This window comes from Ascaphus truei, unplaced genomic scaffold (genome assembly GCF_040206685.1).
Source record: "Ascaphus truei isolate aAscTru1 unplaced genomic scaffold, aAscTru1.hap1 HAP1_SCAFFOLD_406, whole genome shotgun sequence".
NCBI lineage: Eukaryota > Metazoa > Chordata > Amphibia > Anura > Ascaphidae > Ascaphus > Ascaphus truei.
Genome location: NW_027456737.1, coordinates 64,630 through 86,172, shown reverse-complemented (window position 1 = coordinate 86,172; position 21,543 = coordinate 64,630).

Genomic DNA, 21,543 nt, shown 5'->3' with positions numbered 1-21,543 from the left:
TACTTGCACTCCTGCGATGTCCGGGTTGTGGCGTACGTGCGCTGCCAGCGGTTCCACGCATAGGGCGAACAACAGGGGCGATAGTGGGCAGCCCTGTCTAGTACCGCTTTTAATTTTAAACAGTTCAGAGAGGAAGCCCTGGTGTACCACCCTGGCGGTCGGGGTCGTGTATAATGCTTTTATTGCCCTTATAGTTTTGTCTCTAAACCCAAATGCCTCAAGCGTGGACTCCATGTATGGCCAATCGATCCTGTCAAAGGCCTTCTCCGCGTCTAAACTTAAAACTACTCCTCGGGTCCCGTTGGCATTAACAAAGTTAATAATATCTATTATTTTTCTTGTGTTGTCGGCCGCCTGTCTGTCTCTAATAAAGCCAACCTTGTCCGGGTGGATAAGCCTTGGCAGGATCGCACTCAATCTATTGGCCAATAGTTTGGAATAAATTTTAACGTCCGAATTGATTAAAGATATTGGCCAATAACTTTGGCAATTTGTGGGATCTTTGTCCTTTTTATAAATTATGGATATTGACGCCTGAAGCATCTGAGCCGAGAAGGGTTCCCCCGCCAGAACTCCATTAAATAACTTGAGCATATGTGGTGCTAGCACCCCTATAAATTTCTTGTAATATAAGTTAGAAAACCCATCTGGGCCTGGTGCCTTGGAGGGTTTGAGATGTTTGATTACCGCTGTCAATTCCTCTAACGTGAAGTCAGATTGGACTGCTTCGTTCTCCGACCTGCTCAGCTCTCGTAAGGCTGTTTCCTCTAAGAAAGACTGTAAAAGTTTAGTTGTTTTTGGATTGTGTGTCACTTTCTCCCCATTATATAACTGTTCATAATAAAGCCTAAACTCCTCCACTATGCGTTTGGGGTTGGAGGTCATCTCTCCCGATTTGGTTTTTAACGTTTGTATGTTATAACTCGGTTGCCTATTACGGATCCTGTTAGCTAACATACTGCTGCGGCAGAGTTTATTCGAGCATTTGCCCGTTCTCTGCCGCAGCAGTAGCCTGGCGCGCGCCCGAGAGTGACGGGCGCGCGCCGAAGCAGCGGAAGAGCGCCCTCCGATCGGGGCGCTCTCCCTACCGCTGCCGGGTCCGCCGGGTCCCCCGGAACCCCCTGCCGCCGTCCCGCGATCGCGGGACACCAGGGCTCCCTCGGGGAGCCCCTGGACGCGCGTGCAGGGGGCGCACGCTCCCGAAGACGCGTGACCGCGCGTCTATGACGCGCGGCACGCCGAGGGGCGGCCACTAGCAAGCCGGGAGATTTCCCGGCTTGCGGTACCGACCACACTCGAATAAAGTGTGTCGGTACTGTAGTGTCTGGCTTGTTGGCTTTCTCAAAAAATTTCCTCTTTGTCCAACTTATATCTCTCTCGGCCTGGGATGTGAGGAGAAGATCAAGCTCAATTCTTATATCTTTCAACTCTTTTAGAATGTCATCTCCACCTGATCGGCTATGTAGTGCAGAGAGTTCATGTAACCTCTGATATAGCTGTGTCAATTTCGCTTCCCTTTGTCTTTTACGTCTTGCTGCTAGACCAATCAGAGTTCCTCGTATTGTGGCCTTGTGAGCCTCCCACAGCGTGCTGTGGGATTCCACAGTGCCTGTGTTTGTGATAAAAAATTGTCTGATTTCGTCTTTGACTACCTGCGCCAATTCGGGTATTTTAATAAGGGACTCGTTTAGTTTCCAATTTGCTCCCGGGCTAACCTGTCTGATTTGAGTGCATCTTAGCTCTATAGACGCATGGTCCGACCATGTAATATCATGGATTAGAGTGTCGGAGATTTGTGGGACCAGTCTGCCCGATACAAAGAAGTGGTCAAGTCTGCTGTAGCTGTCGTGTGGGTGCGAGTAGAATGTATATTTGCGCTCGCCTGGGTGTTGTTCTCGCCATATGTCCACCATACCTCCCCTTCGTAACCCTTCCAGCAGCTCTTTGGTTCCTGCTTGCCTCCCTTTCTCCTTTCCCGGGGATCTATCAATGCGAGGGTCTAAGACCTTGTTAAAGTCTCCCGCTAGTATCACGTTGCCACTTGCATAATTTTGTAATTTGAGAAAGAACTCTGTAAAAAACTGGGGATTATTTTCACAGGGGGCATATACACAGGCCATCGTTACTCTAGTTTGCTGTAAGGTGCCTACTATAATAAGGTATCTACCTTCTGGGTCACGTTTTATCTTTTCCAACCCATATGGGACTCTATTATGAATCAAGATAGCCACACCCTTCATCTTTTCTTTGGCTGAAGCCAGATAGAATTTCCTGTATTGTTTGTCTATAAAACTCGGATTCTTATTACGGCAATAGTGCGTCTCCTGAAGGAATAAAACATCAGAATTTCTGCGTTTAAATTCAGCAAACGCTTTTCTGCGTTTTTGAGGGGAATTAAAGCCCTTGACATTCTGGGATATTAATGTTAAAGACATTTTTGTGTGTGTGATGAGTCTACGTGTGTGTATAGATTGCTCCTCTTACCCGGGTCTTGATGTCTCTGCGGGTGATCGTGGTAGCTCCGCAGGTCTTGTGTCGCCAATTTTTCCTGTCTGAGGATACCTGAGGGGGGGGGAGGAAAACACATAGGGGAGTGACAGGGAACATATAACCTTGTTATATAAACAAGGGAAACCCAATTGGTCTTTGGAGACCTGTGGTTTGCTGCCCGGGCACACCGCTCCGGTTCCAGATGCTCCCATTTTCCCATGTAGGGTTGTGGGAGATCATCTAGTTCCCGGCAGCCCAGGTCTTTGATTAGACTGTGGCTTAAGGCCACATTCCAACCCCAGAGGCACATGCCAACAGGCACTAGAGAGGAAAGACTCCCGCCCCTCCGCCGGCAGCAAATTGAACCCATTATTTTACCATGCAGCATGTAAACATTGTATTAAACCTCAACTATGACTCTTCTTGAGTCTTACAAAACTCTAGTTACAGTAATTTCTACCTTTAACCCTCTATTATCTGTAATGTTTTATTCCTTTAATAGACAGTCTTTTACTGGCTACCCTGCCTCTATATACTAATCTCATCCTTTCACCCCAGTAGGGGAGTGCGCGGACCCCTCTGGAGAGCTCCGACGCTCGGAGCAAACCTTCCGGTTGCAGCTTCTGTCCCTTGGGCTCCGATTGCCGGCGTCCTGAACGCCCTGAGCCAGAGGCGCTGGTAGTGACGTCGTTCCGGGCGCCTCCTTCTCGCGAGATGTGACTCACCTACGTCAGCTGGGGATCGTGCGCAGATCTGGCAGTGAGTTGCTACCGATGTAGGCGTGGCGCGCGGGCGGAGTCTTCTGGAGCTCCTCGCTTTCGCGCCCAAACGTCCGCCGCCATGTGGATTCAGCGCTTCGTCTCCGCTTTCTCCCGCCCAGCTCCTCCTGGCGCCTCGTGGGTCCCTGTGAAGCCATCTTGGTGAGTGTTTGGGAAAACAGCAACTTTTGCGGTATTTTCTCTTCTTTTAGCTTTTCCTGGTCCGCCAACGAGGCTCGATCAGCAGGGGGGGATGTAGTTTAGCACCCCATACTTGGGATTATAGTTCATGAGGGTAGATAGCTCCAAACTTGGTAACAAACACAACTCGTGAACATAACAGTGATCTTTAGTGTTTAATTTTAATTTTCATGTTCACCCCGGTCTTGAAGGGCCCGCTTTAGCTTGCTTTTGACCAGATGGCTGTCGCACCTTCTCCCATTCGGTCTGTCTGGTTGTTCGGCCGACCGGAGCTTCAGACTGTGGTAAGGCATTGGGAAATCCCAGCTTGGTCAGGAACTGAGGCCCCTCTGCAATATGTTTAAGGACATGCGACCTGCCATTTTGCAGTACAATCAGGGCAAAGGGAAAAGCCCAGCGATAGCGGACATTTTTCTCCCTTAGGAGTCTAGTGACTGGTTGTAGGGCTTGACGTCTTGCCAGAGTGATTGGAGAAATGTCCTGGAATATTGACATCTCTATTCCCTCAAATTTAATCGTGGGGGTGGCTCTTGTGATTTGACTTATGTCCGCTTTGGTCTTAAAGTGGTGTAGTCTCAGGATCACATCTCTGGGGGGGTTATTGGGAAGTGGCCTGGCCCGCAATGCCCTGTGACATCTGTCCATTACCAGTTCTGATTCCGTTTTTCCTGGCATTATAGATGTCATCCAGCGGTTTAGTAATAGCTCGGGGTCCAAGATCTCCTCTGGTATCCCCCGTATCCTCAGGTTGTTCCGCCTGTCCCTGTTTTCGTTGTCTTCGTGGCGTTCTTCAAGTTCTGCTACTTTTCTCTCCAGTATGGTAACTCTGGAGTCTGTGGCAGTCTGACAGCGGGCGGATTCGTCCATTTTCTCCTCTAAGTCATTTGTGCGGGCCCCGATACTGTGTATATCCTTTCTCAAGGAGTCCACCTCCCCGCGGAAGAAAGTTTTTAAATCAGAGAGGAGCTTAGCTATCTCTTTTTTCAGGGCACCCGTCTGTTTCTCTGTTGTCACCTCCATCTCCGGACCGGAGTCAGACTCAGATGCCGCCATGCTGTCCGTCTCCTGTGTCTTGTGCGCCCCCACGAAGTAAGTGCGAACGTCTTCCTTCTGTTTAGACTTTCGCCTTGTAGCCGCCATGAAGCTTTATGTCTGTTACTTTTGTCTACTAGCTCCTGCCGTTTTTAAGTATTTTGGTTGAGATTTATTATGCGCTTTCATGTGTTTACTGCCGGCGGGACTCGGAGCGATCGGGTTAGGCTGCCATCTCTGCTCCTGCCGCGCATGCGCCCTCGTGATCCACATTTATAATGTCTCTTATCTCTGCTACCGCAGAGGATGTATTACCTTCACAGCAATTGCCAGGATAGTTATGTTTCCTGGCTGGACCCTCCCTTGTCTAGGTTCTACAGGACCCTGTCCCTAGTCTAAGGGGAGTCCCTGTAGTAACCACAAGCTGAGGTGAGTAGGGCCTAGCTGGGGCCTCAGGGGAGACTTCTGGTCTAGTGCATGAGGCTACTTTCCTCCCTGCACAAACACACCCTCCCCTCTCTGTCCCAGCTCCTAACTGACAATCCCTGTTTTCACACAACATTGTTGCAACTTTGCAGCATGAGAATCTGTCAGCCTTATTGGCTGTCTGGCTGCCTGTGACCAGGGTGAAAGTGCAGTGCCCAGAGGCTGCTGGGAATTGTAGTCCTTGGTGGTTCTCTTTAACATTGGGGCCTCGAGCGTGCTCTGTAAGGGCTGCCGCCGCTGCTGACTGCGCATGTGCGAACTGGGGGATGTCCCTGACTATGGAGCGTCTCTTCTCACCCCCTGTAATGACTGCCGTATCGCATCTGGGGCTATACTGCGCGAGCGCGAGCTTCCGCGTATGCGTGAACGCACACAAGATGGCGGCGCCGTGTAGCTGAGGTCGCCGGGAGGCTCCGGTGACGCGATCACCCATGCAACTGCCCTCACGCTGTCGCAGGTAAGAGAGAGAGACCCGAATGTCTGGGGAGCCAGAGGGGAACTGGCTATATTCTCCCCCTGGTGGAAATACCAACGTCCCCGCTTGGAGGACATCACAACATAAGGTTACACAATCAAAATGCAGTGCATAATAGGTAAAACTTAACATATGTACTCTAACATCAATGGTACATAACATATACTCACATCAGTGATACCCGAGGCCAGCTGAGTGTTAGCTGCTTGCTGAGACCAATTGTGGGGTGCCCCTAACTGATAATGTGGGGGTACCTCACTTTGACTTTTGTGAGCCTCCGCCTTGGTAATTTCTTGAAAGTCACACTCAGGTGCAACAGTCACTGGTTCCATACTACTTCCTCCTCCTGGTGGAAGGAATAGCAAAGTGTCTCTTGGCCAGACCTTTACCCGGCCATCTGCGGCATGGATGCAGTAGGCCAGGAGATCTTGACCTTTTCCGCGGTCCACCACATGGTGAATGGAGCACTCCTTTTTGTGCTTAAAGGAGGCAATTTGCACTGAATCACTCACAACACAGTCCTTATCCCTAAGAACTTGTGAGGCTTCCATTGGGAAGCGAGCAAGTAGTCTCTGTACTCAAAGTCTCTGTTTCATCCTGCAGGGGGTTTAGGGTTGATACCTTACCACTGCGGTGATTCATGGTGGCCAACAGGTCCTCGGGGATGCTGTCAGTTCCCACCTCGGCTGTCTTGGGATCTGTCCCCAGCACTTCTGGGGCAGTCCACTCACTGTCTTGAAACTCGGGAGCGTTGGATCCCAGTCCTGGGACCATTTGGGTTGGATCGCATGGGCTCACACTCAGTTCAGTCATGGTGTCACACGGATGTCCAGCGACATTCTGCCGCTCAGCATGAGCTTTAGTTGGGGCCTTTTCCACGGCCACCTCCATCGGAGCCTGTGGGGAGTAATGAGGTTCCACACCACTCCGCTGGCTTGCGATGGGTTCCTTTTCCTCCGGTCCCATCTCCGGATGTCCCTCCGACACACTGGGAGTTGCCACGGCCGGGGGACTCTTCCGCGGCGCCGGCCGCACCAGCGCTTGCTGCCAAGGGATGTCGATGTGCAGCGGGCCCACAGCAGGGTCCGCAGTAGATGAGGCGGTTGACTCTTGGTCCTCAGCTGTACCTGGGTGGTCCGCTGGCAGGCGCATCACCACGGCTGAATGGCTACCGTTGTCAGTAGAAGAGAATGGGGGTAGAGACGTCTTACCCTTCGTTGGTTCAAACATCTGTGGTTCCGTCATTGGAACCGATTCTGGAGTTGAGTCTGGAACCGCTGTTAGGGCGCACGGACCCTCCAAAACCTCCGCTCTTGAGGTTGGTAGATTAGCCGCATTGACCGGCTCAGTAGAGGGGTTCGTCGCATCTTCCTCTGTGGGTTCCGTAGGCCGCAGCAGCATGGGCTGCAGGAACTATGCTCTGCAGCAAGCACTCTTGGGTCCCCAAGTCAATTTTCCACCTGGGAAGTCACACTGAGTACAAACACATTGTATGCACACCTCTTTGTCCACACTTACCACCTGCTTGTCTATTGGTGGCCCACAGGGGTTAAAGTCCATACCACCAGACAAATTTAAGTCCCTTTTGCAAACATGTGCACAAAAGAAAAGACAAGCTCCCTCCTTTTCTTCGCCATACTCCATACAGCTGAGGGTGTGTTTCTCTGCATCCCGTACTTTCCTTAAGGGGAAAAGAAATTGCTGATTGCTGTTCACTGTGCTCACTCACATGGCGGGGGCGGGGCTCGGGTTTTCCCACCAGTCCCGGGCAGATTTCTGCAAAACATTTTGGTGCAGCCTGGCAGTCAGCTGCACATGTGCCATTTTGATTTGGCTTGAGCCGCCATTTTAGGTGGGACTCACTGTTAGCATCCCTTGCTGCAGGAGCCTCAATTTTGATCACAGTCCGGTTAACTACACTAGGGCTCTCGGTGCATGCAGGAACTGCCAAATCAGGGTAAATAAAGGGGCACCCATCGGTCGGACCCTCGGGCAGATTCAAGAATTGGGGACCATCTTCCTCGCTTATGGCATGGCCTACATACATCAGTATAGTACTCCATTGCAAGGTGATATCATACCTTCGCCCTCTGACCCATGTACGAGCTAGCCCAGGGAGTTTCCAAACATGCGCCTGGACGTCTAGCAAAGACACGCCAGCAGGGACTGCCCCCACAGCAACCAGGTGGTTAGGAGTCGTGCTAAGCTTCAAGGCCCATGTGTAGACCTCCTGTCTTGAGAGCACCCACATGGTGAAAAATTAAATTGACAAATTTGACTGAAAAATAGGACAGGGCACCCCAGGTCTGAGATCTCAACAGCGCCTCCAAATGTAACGGGTATTCCCCCACCCAATCGCATATAGTGTGTGTGTGCGGGCATCTGATGTTACCTGATGTGGTGCGTTATACCTGTCAGGCTCACAGGAGGCCTGAGCCTCCACTAGTGAGAGCCTGGGGTGAATCCTCTGGAACGTTCTCGTCGGTCAGCGCCTCCACCTATATAGGATTCTATAGGAATGTAGAATGGCCATAGCATAGGAACCCACCCAGAAACCACATACACCAGAGTTATGGCTAAAAGGTTTACTGAACGAGCAAATAACACAATAACATCATATTGTATAGCAACACAACACAGAGAATCATACTTTAACAGTGCAACATCATCAGTATGCACAACGATATATATGCCACCCTCTGCCACTCGCTGGCAGCTATAACCTTGCCCCTAACTGGGCTATAACCTCCTTACACAGTATTCGCAAAGTCCTTGTACCCAAAGTCCCAAGAGTCCCACAACCCCACCCACATGTGGGACAGCGCTGCCCACTACGATGAAGTGTGTATGTGGTGCACTTGGTGACTTGGATAATACCTGCCCGGAGCTCCTGCTACCGGGTGTGCAGATGGCCTTTACTTGGAATCCCTTGCTCCAGGAGATGATCCAAGATGCCTCTGCCTCAACGGTGGGTGGCTCCCGCATGGAGTGATCCACCTTTATAATGTCTCTTATCTCTGCTACCGCAGATGATGTATTACCTTCACAGTAATTGCCAGGATAGTTACGTTTCCTGGCTGGACCCTCCTTTGTCTAGGTTCTACAGGACCCTGTCCCTAGTCTAAGGGGAGTCCCTGCAGTAACCACAAGCTGAGGTGAGTAGGGCCTAGCTGGGGCCTCAGGGGAGACTTCTGGCCTAGTGCATGAGGCTACTTTCCTCCCTGCACAAACACACCCTCCCCCTTTGTCCCAGCTCCTAACTGACAATCTCTGTCTTCACACAACATTGTTGCAACTTTGCAGCATGAGAATCTGTCACCCTTATTGGCTGTCTGGCTGCCTGTGACCAGGGTGAAAGTGCAGTCCCCAGAGTCTGCTGGGAATTGTAGTCCTTGGTGGCTCTCTTTAACATTGGGGCCTCGTGCACGCTCTGTAAGCCGCCGCAGCTGCTAACTGCGCATGTGCAAACTGGGGGATGTCCCTGACTATGGAGTGCCTCTTCTCACTCCCTGTAATGGCTGCCGTATCACATTTGGGGCTATACTGCTCGTGCGCGAGCTTTTGCGTATGCGTGAACGCACACAAGATGGCGGCGCCCTGTAGCTGAGGTCGCCGGGAGCCCCTGGTGACGCGATCACCCATGCAACTGCCCTCACGCTGTCGCAGGTAAGAGAGAGAGAACCGAATGTCTGGGGAGCCAGAGGGGACCTGGCTACACTTGTAAATCATAGAAATCCATAGGGCGGCTATTGTCCCATCGTTTTCTTAAACTAAATGAGGCGGGACAGGCCTTATATAAGGCCTGTGATGTCATATTTTAGGGTCAGATGGTACAGCTCCAATCCGAGTGGTTTAGCTCACAATCCCGTTGGTTCCTGTACCATGTGATGGCAGGTTTCTTTTTAAAAGGATTTGACATCATCCTTAAAGATGATGGCCATCCTTTAAAAAAATGGAACATGTCACATGATACTTCAACCAATCGGATAGGGGACAATCTGATTAGCTGTAGTACAAAGTGATGGCAGCCATTTTGGTTTAAGGATGTGACGTACCTCCCTTGGAGATGATGTTGCATCCTTAAAAAAAGCCTGTCACATGGTACAACATCCAATCGGACTGGAGTTGTACCATCTGACCCTAAAATGGGATGTCACAGGCTTTATATAAGGTCTGTCATGTCTTATTGTAGCTTAAGAAGATGATGGAACAAGATCCGCCCTCTGGATTTCTATAAATTACAAGTAAAGAAGATAGAAGATTGATGAAAGAAGATTTTACCTGATGCTTAGGATCGCTAAGGATTGCTGAGGATGGTGTCGTGAATTGTGAGCTTCCAGATACACCAGGAATCGGAGGGTGAAGATATCTAGTGGAAGGAAAAATATTGAATGTATTTAATTTTAAAAAATTCAGTTTTTTTAATTGTATTTTTTCATTTTTATATTTTTGCTTGCCTATTGACTGCCAATGTATTTTTCTATGCTGGTATAGATAAATACAGTGACAGGCAATGCATTTTTTGGCAAATGGTTGTTTTTAATTAATTGTTATGTTTTGCATTTCTGTTTATTGTTTTGAGTTAATTGTTATCTATTTGTAGGGCTTGTTTTTATTTAATGTTTGGATTGTTTAGGCGTTTGATTTATTGTATTGACCTGGTGTTTAGGCTTGATTTCTTTTATTCTTCTGGTGTTTAGGCTTTTGATTTCTTTTATTCTTCTGATGTTTAGGCTTTTTATTATTTTTTTCATCTGGTGTTTAGGCTTTTGATTTCTTTTATTCTTCTGGTGTTCCGGCTTTTGATTTATGTTATTCTTCTGGTGTTTAGGCTTTTGATTTCTTTTATTCTTCTGGTGTTTAGGCTTTTTATTATTTTATTCATCTGGTGTTTAGGCTTTTGATTTATTTTATTCTTCTGGTGTTTAGGCTTTTTTTTTTTTTTTTTTCTTCTGGTGTTTAAGGGTTTGATTTCTTTTATTCTTCTGGTGTTCAGGCTTTTGATTTCTTTTATTCTTCTGTGTTTAGGTGCTTGGGTATATTTTTTAGGTTGCCCATTGACTGCTATAGTGGCTTATCATGCACATAATATGCATGCACATATGGGCATGATGTACCACTGTGCCAATCAATGTGTAGAGAGCGGAGATAGTTTCCCCTGGGTGGGTGGTTAGGCTTTCATTCTGGCAGGAGTAAGTGCAAGTTTTATTTACTTTATTCTGCTGCATATATTTTTTATTTTGAGTGGGCAAATGTACTATTATCCATATCTGGATCATGGTAATTTTGACCATTACTGTACTGTATGTGTTGGGGGGGGGGGGTTGCTTGGGGTAGATGAGGTGGGTAGTAGGGTTGTTGAGTTTTTTAATGTTTATTTGGGGCAGAGGGATTGGGTGAAGGGGGTAGTTGCCCCTGGGAGTGGTGGTTAGGCCTACTGTGGGTAGCGGGAATGGTTAACCCCCTTCATTACCATAGCAGTTCCCGCATCTATGGTAGTATATGTATGTATGTATGTATATCTTTATTTATATAGCACCATTAATATACATAATGCTTTACAGTAGTAATACACGACAATCATATAAATAACAAATAATACAAATAACAGATCATGGTATTAAGTGCTTCAGACATAAAAGTAACATTTAACAAGAGGAGTCCCTGATCCGAAGAGCTTACAATCTAATTGATCGATAAGAAGAATGTACAGAGACAGTAGGAGGACATTCTGGTAAGTACATCTACAGGGGGCCAAGCTTTATGTATCATATGTATAGTATTATCCACGGTGCTACTCATATGCTTCTTTAAGCAAGTGTGTCTTACAGTAAGGTGGGTCTTAAAGATGGATAGAGAGGGTGCTAGTCAGGTATTGAGGGGAATGGCATTCCAGAGGTGTGGGGCAGTCTGTGAGAAAGGTTTAATATAGGAGAGGGCTATAGATACAAGGGTGTAGAGTTAAGACATCCTTGAGCAGAACGCAAGCGTCGGGATGGTGCATAGTGAGAAATTAGGACTGAGATGTAAGGAAGGGCAGAAGAGTATAAAGCTTTAAAAGTGAGGGGGAAAACTGAGTGCGAGATGCAGGATTTGATAGGAAGCCAGGAGAGATATTTCAGCAGGGGAGATGCTGAGACAGATTTAGGAGAGTAGAGTAATTATGGCAGCAGCATTTAGGATAGATTGTAAGGGAGACAAGTGAGAGGCAGGAAGGCTACACAGCAGGAGGTTACAGTAATCGAGACGGGAGAGAATGAGGGCCTGAGTCAGAGTTTTAGCATTCGAGCAACAGAGGATAGGGCGTATCTTTGTAACATTGCAGAGGGAAAAGCGACAGGTTTTAGATATGTTTTGAATGTGAAAGGAGAATGTGAGAGAGCAGTCGAGTGTGACACATAGGCAGTGTGCTTCGGCTTCTGGGTGAATGATAGTACTTCCAACAGTAATATGGAAGGAGGTAGTAGGGCCAGGTTTGAGAGGCAGTATGAGGAGCTCTGTTTTTGCCATGTTAAGTTTAAGTTGGTGGAGGGCCATCCAGAATTATATCGCACAGAAACATTCAGAAACTTTGGTCTGTACAGCAGTTGTAATATCAGGGGTTGAAAAGTAAATGTGTGTGTCGTCAACAAAGAGGAGATATTTAAACCCAAGAGATGTGATTAGGTCACCTAGAAAAAGTTTGTACAGAGAAAAGAGAAGAGGTCCCAGGACAGATCCCTGGGGTACCCACACAGGGAAATCAATAGAGGAGGAGGTGTTAGCAGAAGAGACACTGAAAGTATATTTACTTGAGTGCCCTTGTGGGCGTCAATATGTGGGGAGGAAAGGTAGACCCTTAAAAAGAAGACTGACAGAACATGTCTATAATATCAAAAGGAGGTTAGTGACCCACAGTGTCTTTAATCACATTTAGATTGGTCAAGATCAAAATTCAGAGGGTCTGATTTTCAAAGGTATTGACTGCCCCAAACCCAATTGGAAAGGGGGGGAGAAAGAATCAACCTTGTATCGAGATGTGTAATCTTCTGGATATACACTTTGAAAACCATGACACCTGGAGGATTAAACATTGAGTTTTACTTGGCGTCTTTTCTCAGAGAAAGTTAGAATTAAACAAAATTGCTCCTTCTGGTTCTAACGTCTGCATCAACAATTTGATCAAATCTTTCATATTAGTATAGCCCCCTCGTCCCTCCCCTGGGTTCCCCGCATACCTCTGATTCAGCGGGGGAACCTCCGGTACATGCGTGGAGATGCCGGTGCCGCCGGAGTGGTAGGCGGACCCGGCACTGCTCTAGGGGATGGAGACAGGGGCTGGAGTGCCTCGCGGGAGCTTTGCGGGGAGCGAGTGCTCTGGGTGCTGCCATCTTGGAAGTGCGCGCACATATGCAGTACGATTTCGCAAGTGCAGAGCCAGACAGAGCGGTGGCCATTACAGAAGGACTATAACACCCAGAAGGCCATAGGACTGCCAGTTCACATGGGAAGTACATCCAATAGAGCTGCGGCATTCCCCTGTAAAGGATACATTTAGCGCGTCTGCACCACACTAGTCGGTCGGAGCTGGGACATCAGAGGGTAAGGGTGTAGGTGCAGGGTGTCAGTAGGCCCCTGCACTAGGCCAGAGACCCCCCTGTTAGGCCCTATATAGCTCCCGACTCCCCTGTTCAGTTTGTGGCTGCTACAGGGACAGGCCCTTAGACAGGGTCACTGCCCCATTTAGCATTCAGAGTGTCAGGGACACAGAAGGACACTGCACAGCAGTTGCGGCCTGTGGTCTGGGACGAGATCACCTCCGTTGTATGAGCCTCTGCATTGTGTATTATCCACCCTGGAATTCACCCCACGATGAGGCGGACGGATCGCGGACAATGTCGCTGGATCAGCGGATCCCTTAACTTCTGTCAGTGCTACTAGGTGCTGGAGCACCTGGAAGGTATACCAACAATCCACAAGTGCACCAAAAGTACACCCGGGTATGGGCAGTGCTGTCACACACAGTTTCAGTGGGTTAACTCTGTGGACACCAGGGTGGTTTGGTGCCCAAGGGCAACTCAGTACTTTGGGGTAAACTCACCGGGGTTTGGACACGGTGTTGGGGGCAGGGTGTCTGGGTACGGCCCTGTGAGGCCTGAATGGTTTTGTATTATCATTATTCTCACACATTCAGAAAACTTGTTATACTATATCAGTGTGTATTTTTCATATAGTGTCCTGCACTGGGTTATCAAACACTGTTAGGATCCCACGCAGGTTGAGGCACTGTCACCAGATGGATCAGGTAAACACCAGGCTCCAAGAGGCAGAGGTTCAGGCCTCCTGTGAGCTGTAGGTAAAGCACCACACACACAGTAGCTGCCATATCTCCCAGGGGGTGTGGGAAGGTGTGCTACATTAGCATCTATTTCCAGGTTTTCCTATCAATTGTTATTTTATGTTTTGTACGAGTGTATTACAGGCATATCCCGCTTTAAGGACACTCACTTTAAGTACACTCGCGAGTAAGTACATGTCGCCCAATAGGCAAACGGCAGCTTGCGCATGCGCCTGTCAGCACGTCCTGAACAGCAATACCGGCTCCCTACCTGTACCCAAGCTGTGCGCAAGTGGGGAGACTATAGAGCCTGTTACCAATGCATTATTTACATCAGTTATGCACGTATATGATGATTGCAGTACAGTACATGCATCGATAAGTGGAAAAAAGGTAGTGCTTCACTTTAAGTACATTTTCGCTTTACATACATGCTCCGGTCCCATTGCGTACGTTAATGCGGGGTATGCCTGTAAATGAACATACTGTATATTGCATATGTATTTTATATTTTCATCAATAAGATCATCTTTCTAATAAGGAAGGATAGGTATTATTGTAGCCAAAATCTAGTGGTGTTAAACTATACTTTGTTATGTTTTATTGTTTTTACAATTTTATAATCACCCTGTCCCCTCCGCCATTGCACCAAGGAAAGGGTTAATTTTTTATACTACAAAATAAATAGCATGGTCGAATAGAAGTGCTCCATACCCCTGACAAAGTAACATTTACGGTCACGAAACGCATAGGGTGGAGTAAAGCAGTATCCGTCCGTGAGGTAGCGAGAGGAGGGATTTCTAAAGCGGCGCAGACGTCATTGGAGTGGTACTGTAGTTCACTCCAGTCACGGCCGCGAAGAGAAGGAGAGAGTGTGGAACTTACCTCAGTTGCCTGCATAGGATCCTGGACTCTCAAAGCTGCGGACAGCATTCTAGTATCACAGGTCGACATGCTACAATGTGAGTGTTATGTCTTGTGCTTTTTAATAAATTGTTGTTTTTTGGTACTGTGCCATGTATATTTGTTTATTGAATGGGCATTAATCAACCGGAGGTGACATGGGACACGAAGATTCTGTGCACGATCTGATCAAGATTAAAGATACAAATTGACGTATATTATCTTTTAAATTGCTGTAAGTAGGCAATCTTAAGGGATTTTTTAGTGACCCAATTATAAGAAGTTACAGCGCAATGGACTTTTTTTTCTTCATTTACAGCAACACTATATCTGGAGGAAATTGAACACATATAAGGACTCTTTAACTGGACTAATAAGCTACAACTGTTTGGGAGTGGCATTTATACCTTTAATTGCGCATAGGACATCTTATCTTATGTATCAGTTATACAAGTCATTTGTATAGACTTGTTATATTGTCCACCAGCTGCCATCCTATTTTTCACAATTGTATCATTTAGGATGTTCTATTGCGTCAATATTTATTTACTGTCATTTTCGGTTGTAATTAGTCACATTGTTATTTACTATGCACCTTACTATTGTAAGGGTAAAAGGGGACGATAGACAGCACACTGATAGTGTTAAATGTATGCTATTGCAGGGTGCACGGAACAAAAGGGGACCCTTATTCCCCTGTATAGTACTAACATATCTACGTAAGCCCCCCTAGCATACTTTCCGTTCTCCGTTTTTTGTGTATATTCCTTGTGTTTCATGTTTTTTCCCCTTTTCCTTTTCCCCTCCCACGCCTCACTTTGTGACATGCCCATTTGTGACACTGGTTTCTGCAAACACATTTGATTTATTTCTGGTATGTTTTATTATTAAATGTATTTTCTGCATTACAACTGTTTTCATCATTTAGCTATTAGACAGTGAGTGCTGGTACTTACGTAGATTTGTTAGTACCTTACTATTGTGTTATCTCTCAAGTGAGCTCAGTTAGTTTTCACAGTTCACAATCAATCTTATTAATTACTGGTTGTTTATCTCGTAGCTATAGTATTTAAGTCACGTTGCATATTCATTGCTATATACCAGTACCCTGAAAATAGAACACATACAGGGGAACACATACTTAGGCAACACCATATCAGAGGCTTTGTTCAGGCCCAACAGTAGGAGTTTATCTCTGTGGGAGATATGGAACCGAGGCCAGAGTCCTATCCCCGTCAACTCAATTTCCATTGGTCAGTTTCTACTTCCCACTCATCTTAATCCCTGCTTTGTGGGCTGTCCTACAGCATTGTCGTACAAGCCCTCTGTCTCTGATTGGCTTAGCCAAGACAATCTTTTCACTCATTTGTCGGCACCCGGTTTTCAATGTTTGTACTGTAGATGGAAGTCGGAGAATTATTTAAACCAATATCAATCAGAACTCCACAGTTGTTCCTGGCTAGTCTTCATTGCTAGCAACTAACTGGAATTCGAATGGAGACTGAGAGGCAGCGCTTTGATCCCAGTGTAATCATATGGTCTCTTGTGACAGTGAGCACATATTTCCTGGAAATGGACAAAATAGTCTGCACATTTCTACACTGAGCTATGAAATAAGTGACTATTAAATTGAGTACATGTGGAAAACAAGGAATGTGTATCATGGTGCCTTGTTTTAAATGCTTCAACCAAGTTGTAACCATTATACACAGCAATAAACCGAACCTCAAGTGTCCTGGAAGTAAGCCACCTCTCCACCACATCCTGTAATTTTTACAAAACATCAGAAGCTGTAAGGGCCATTTCTTCAACACTCTGCATACTGTACATAAAGTATAATATCTATGAAAAATCTAGCTGCTGCAGATGCTGACTGCCTTTCCCCCCATTTTCTTGTTTAACAATACTAAAACACACCCCATGGGCACTAACGGTCAGGTAGAAACCACCTGCATGACCATTACTCCCCATGTCAGCTGTGAGGTGTACCCTACTTCCCTTCGACTGTACAAAGGCTCAGCCAATGATGCAACAACTTTGCTGTACTGTTTGGGAGTGCCTTCTTAGAGAATTATGATCTGCTTGGGAGGGTCGAACTGCTGCTGTTGCATTGGGGTGCATATGTGGCTGCTTGTAGTACTAGAAGTAGAAGCACTGACTACTGTATCTGGTTTGCTAATGGTAAGGCTAGCACGAACATGCAGCCTCATCCACTATCATATCACTATTACACACATATCATCTATATCCCCATCATTATAAAATTCATAACCCCCATGAGACAATGGTGACTTTGTTGGTGGTGTTTGTGTCAGCAATATTGATAGTTACCTATTGTCTCCATCTCCACTTGTGCCATTGCACTGAGTTTTCTGATTGAAACCCCCCTTTGTCTTACAATATCTAAGGTTGTATGTCACTTTGCATGGTGGTGGAGGGTCATGTGACTTCAATGTAGAGGTGCCAAGATGGATACACAGTCTACCCATTTTTATCAACTGTTTGACATAAGCTAGATGTAGCTGTAGCCTGATCGTTTGAAAGTAGGAAATACACCCTGCAATAGCTCACATGAAAAATATGCCAACGGAGATGTTGGTTCTGGTGGTTGTGAATAAAATCGATGTTATGGTGAAATGAAAAGAATAAAAATGCAAACTGGAAAAAACTAGTATAAAAACTGAATAAAATGCCAATCTGACTATATAATGGTGTAGCCCCCTGTAAACAGCACAGGCTATACATATCTTTCTCCTACTGTGGTAAGTCCTGTTAAGGGCAGACGCCAGTAGTAATCATGGGTTTTCCCCCTTCACGCCCTGCCCTGAGTTATAGGCTGCAGGCCCCTGACTCTGCTGCCTGCAAGAGACAGAGGGGAGGTTCTGCTGACATCATGAGGGGTGGGGCTGACTCTATTTAGCAGCCGGTTCCTGTGAGTGAAAGTCTGTCTGTCCTGGGAGTTGGAGGAGAGGAGTAGATCAAGCTCCGGCCTGAGAGCAAGCAAGAGAGAGAGAGCTCTTGCCTAATACATTTGGACAGTGAGCGGAGCTCCGGTGGACCAATGCCCCTCACCCCGATGAGGGGGTGATGGGGAGAATCTACCCCCACCCAGAGGATACCCTCTGAGGTGGGCATTGGGGTATTGAGGCCCCTCACAGACCATCCTGTCGGAGTACCTCTTGGAGGAAAGGAGAGGAGAACAGCTGTACACCTTGGGATCTCCTGGTGTGCTGTTGTTGTTGCTGCTGTTGTTGCTGCTGTGTGCTGCCAAGGCTGCTGAGTGCGAGCTGGAGACAATAAAGAGACATTGCTGATTATACTCGAGACTGTGTGTGATTCTGGAGCATCCACCCTGGGACCAGGGTCATTTCTTCTATACGGGTCCTACCCCATATCCCTGGGAAGGTATAGAGGATGGAGGCGCTGCACCAACACTAAAGAATGAGGCAACTACCCCAGAACCCTAGTCCTGTGTCCCCAACATCATCGCGGGAAGCTCAGGACCTCCTGTTACCTGCAGGTACGTACCACTCAAGCACGTGTAACCAGCCCTCACACACCCTAGATATAGCATCTGTGTCAGGGGGGGGGGGGGATATGGGTTACAATGGTATTATAAATGGCAGTATGAACCCGATGGACCATATATTAGAATGATAATAAAGTTATGGTTACTGCAATCAAGGTTACAAAGAAATCATAAAAGGGCTTTATAAAATGTAGTGAGAATACTGAAACAAATTATAAATACCCTCCTATGTGCAAGCAGATTCTCATAAAATCAAAACAACCATATAAACCCCAGACAGCCGCGTTCAGTTTAGGGTGTTGCCTTTTGGCCTACATGGAGCCCCTGCCAAATTCCAAAGAATGATGGATAAAATTTTGAAGCCACATGCTCGGTACGCTGCCGCCTACCTGGATGATGTGGTAATCCATAGTGAAGATTGGCAATCCCACCTTCCAAAGGTCCACGCTGTGCTTGACGCATTACGGTCTGCTGGACTAACTGCTAACCCAGCTAAAAGTACTATTGGTCTGGAGGAGGCCAATTATCTAGGGTATTCCATTGGCAGAAGTTTACTTAAACCCCAAACACTATATTGTACTAGAGGCAATACAAAATTGGCCAAGGCCAGTTACAAAAAAACAAGTAAGGACCTTTTTTGGATTAATTGGCTACTATAGAAGGTTTATTCCCAATTTTGAAACTAAAGCATGCCCACTAACCAACCTCAAAAAAGCAAGAGGGCCGCTAATGGTAAAGTGGTCCCCTGAAATAGAACAGGCCTTTAGAAGCCTGAAAGAAGCTCTCTGTGTCCAACCAGTGTTGGTCACACCTGACTTCTCTAAAGCATTTTTAGTCCAAACCGATTCATCTGAGGTAGGGTTGGGGCTGTATTTTCCCAGGAATCCCAGGGTGAGGAGCTGAGCACCTCATCCTTTATTTAAGTAGGAAACTAAATCTCGTCCATTAAAAAAACAGAGGTGTAAGACCTCCTATGTTTTGTGTGCGTTGCACTTTATCAAGGAGTCCATAACAAAAAAAAACAACATACTGTACCTTAAATACATATTCGAGAAGGCCCTGTTTCGTGACAAAATCGTAGTGTTTTCATGACATCACAGCATCCCGCACTCACGCGCCAATGTCACATCAAACCGCGCATGCAAACAGCACTGGTTCCACCAGGGAAGCTTTAGGAATTCCCAATCTGCCCTCAGTTGAGCCCAAAGGCCCAATGTGAGCGTGCATTAATGAAAGAAAAGGAACCTTTGGAGGCAAAAATTAAAGATTTACAAGATCAATTATACAAGTTTAAGGACATTGAAAGATTCAAGGACTTTGATCAAATTCTATCCAAAACAATAGAAGATGCTGAAAGGGAGATCATGGCAAAGAAACAAAGTAAATTCGACCGGGATCAGTCAGATTATGTTAAAAAACAAGTTTACAGCTGGCAGAGGGTTAACCAAAATGCAGATCGGCCATACAGGGGTCCAAGGAGTAATTTGTCATTTAAATCTACCACACAAAAATCTATTTTGAACGAAAGACCTTCTGAGAACCAGAGTGGAGAATCGGAGTTATCGGATTAGAGATATCTTCCGATGCAGTTTACTTTGTTGATACAGATGACCAGTCAATACAAAGAAGAGGGAAGTTCGCACGTCCGGGGGATATCAACCCAGGCCTGAATCCAAGATGGAAAATTTAAAGTCTTCTCAATATTTTCAATAACTGCAAAAAAAACTTTGCACTATTTAAAACAAAAGTAAAGGAACCAGGAGAGGGCATGAGAAACTGACAGAAGGCGGACACCTTATCCAGCCCTTGTTCCCCCATACACAGGAAGGAACTACCAATGCTGCTATTACCTGTTGGCAACCAAGAGGCCTGAACATCCGCCACTGGGAGCCTGGGGTGATTCTGGTTCATCTCGGTGCAGCGCCTCCACCTGTAACGGATCCCAACGTGGTAGGATAGGCCCTTACAGGAACAATAACATTAAAACACCCCAGACCACAGGCCGCAATCACCACGTGGCGTCTTCCTCTGTATCCCTGACACTAATCAGTAAATGGGGAAGCGTCCCTATCTATGGGGCCTTCCCTAAAGCAAACACAAACTATACATGAGCTGGGGCCTATCTGGGACCTAAAGGGGTAATCTAGGCCTACATAGAACAAAGAAAGGAGCGCAGAGAAGGCAGGACATCAAAGAAATAGTTCACATTTATTATACATATAGCAAATTAAAAGATTACATTGTTCAGACACTTGATCAATCTGTTTCTCCTCATACTGCCGACATCAACACCACGAGATCCGCAGAGTCCAGCCTGCTCCAACTATCCCGGATCACCACACAGTTGTCAACCAGAAGCTGACTGCCAGGAGGAGCTGTTCCTCTCGTTAGAGCTGCATGTCTAGCTTTATCAGTGCTCACCGTTGTTTGTCTTAGTGGAGGTTCAATTGACAAACTTATCCCATAAACACACAAAAATGTATAATGTGGCTTGTGGGGACTGTGTGATAGCCCTCTAGGTATTTTGCACTATTTTGCGCTTCTTCAGGATCTAAGCACCATGGGGAGTGTCCCGTAAATAGGGTCTACACAAATTACCCCAGGTGCTCAGATTAGTATGCATAATTATGATAATTGCTGTTTTGTACCAGGTCAATACTAACAAACACACATACACGTAGGAATGACACATACATAGCATGACAACACATAATAGCATTAAACAACATCATAAAAACACACTTTAAAAAAACACTTTTCTTAAAAAAAAACACATTTACATAAAAACAAACAACAAAAAAACATTAAAAAATAAATAAATAAAAACCACAACTTAAAGTACTTAAACAAAAAATCTCCAATAATACATCCCAAATAAATATATTACAAATAACCTATATAAAATTAAAATTAGAAAATTATTTTTTTGTGGTTTTGGAGGACAAAGGAAAAACTACGTAAGCAACAAAATCCTCCAAAACCCCCAAAAATTAATTTTCTAATTTTCAGGCTGGCTCTTGGGTAGAAACTTATGTAGGACTGCGCTCATACCGGTCGAGGGTAGTGGCTGGTGGCAACATGTTGCCGGGGCGGGATGCCTCTAGCAGTGCAATGGGGTGAATGTTACCATGGGAATAGGTACGTTCTTCCGGATGGGGGTACTAGAGACCGGGGTGTTAGTCTTTCATCCTCCAGGGGTGTAGGAGGAGGTGGATGCTTCTGCTTGATAGGGAACCTCTGAGGAGTGGCCCGGAGGGGAGTGTGCCAAGAAAGCTGGTTGGCCAGGGTGAATAAATGGGCATCCCTCGGTCGGTGCCTCCAGCAGATTGAGGAATTGGGGGTTATCTTCCTC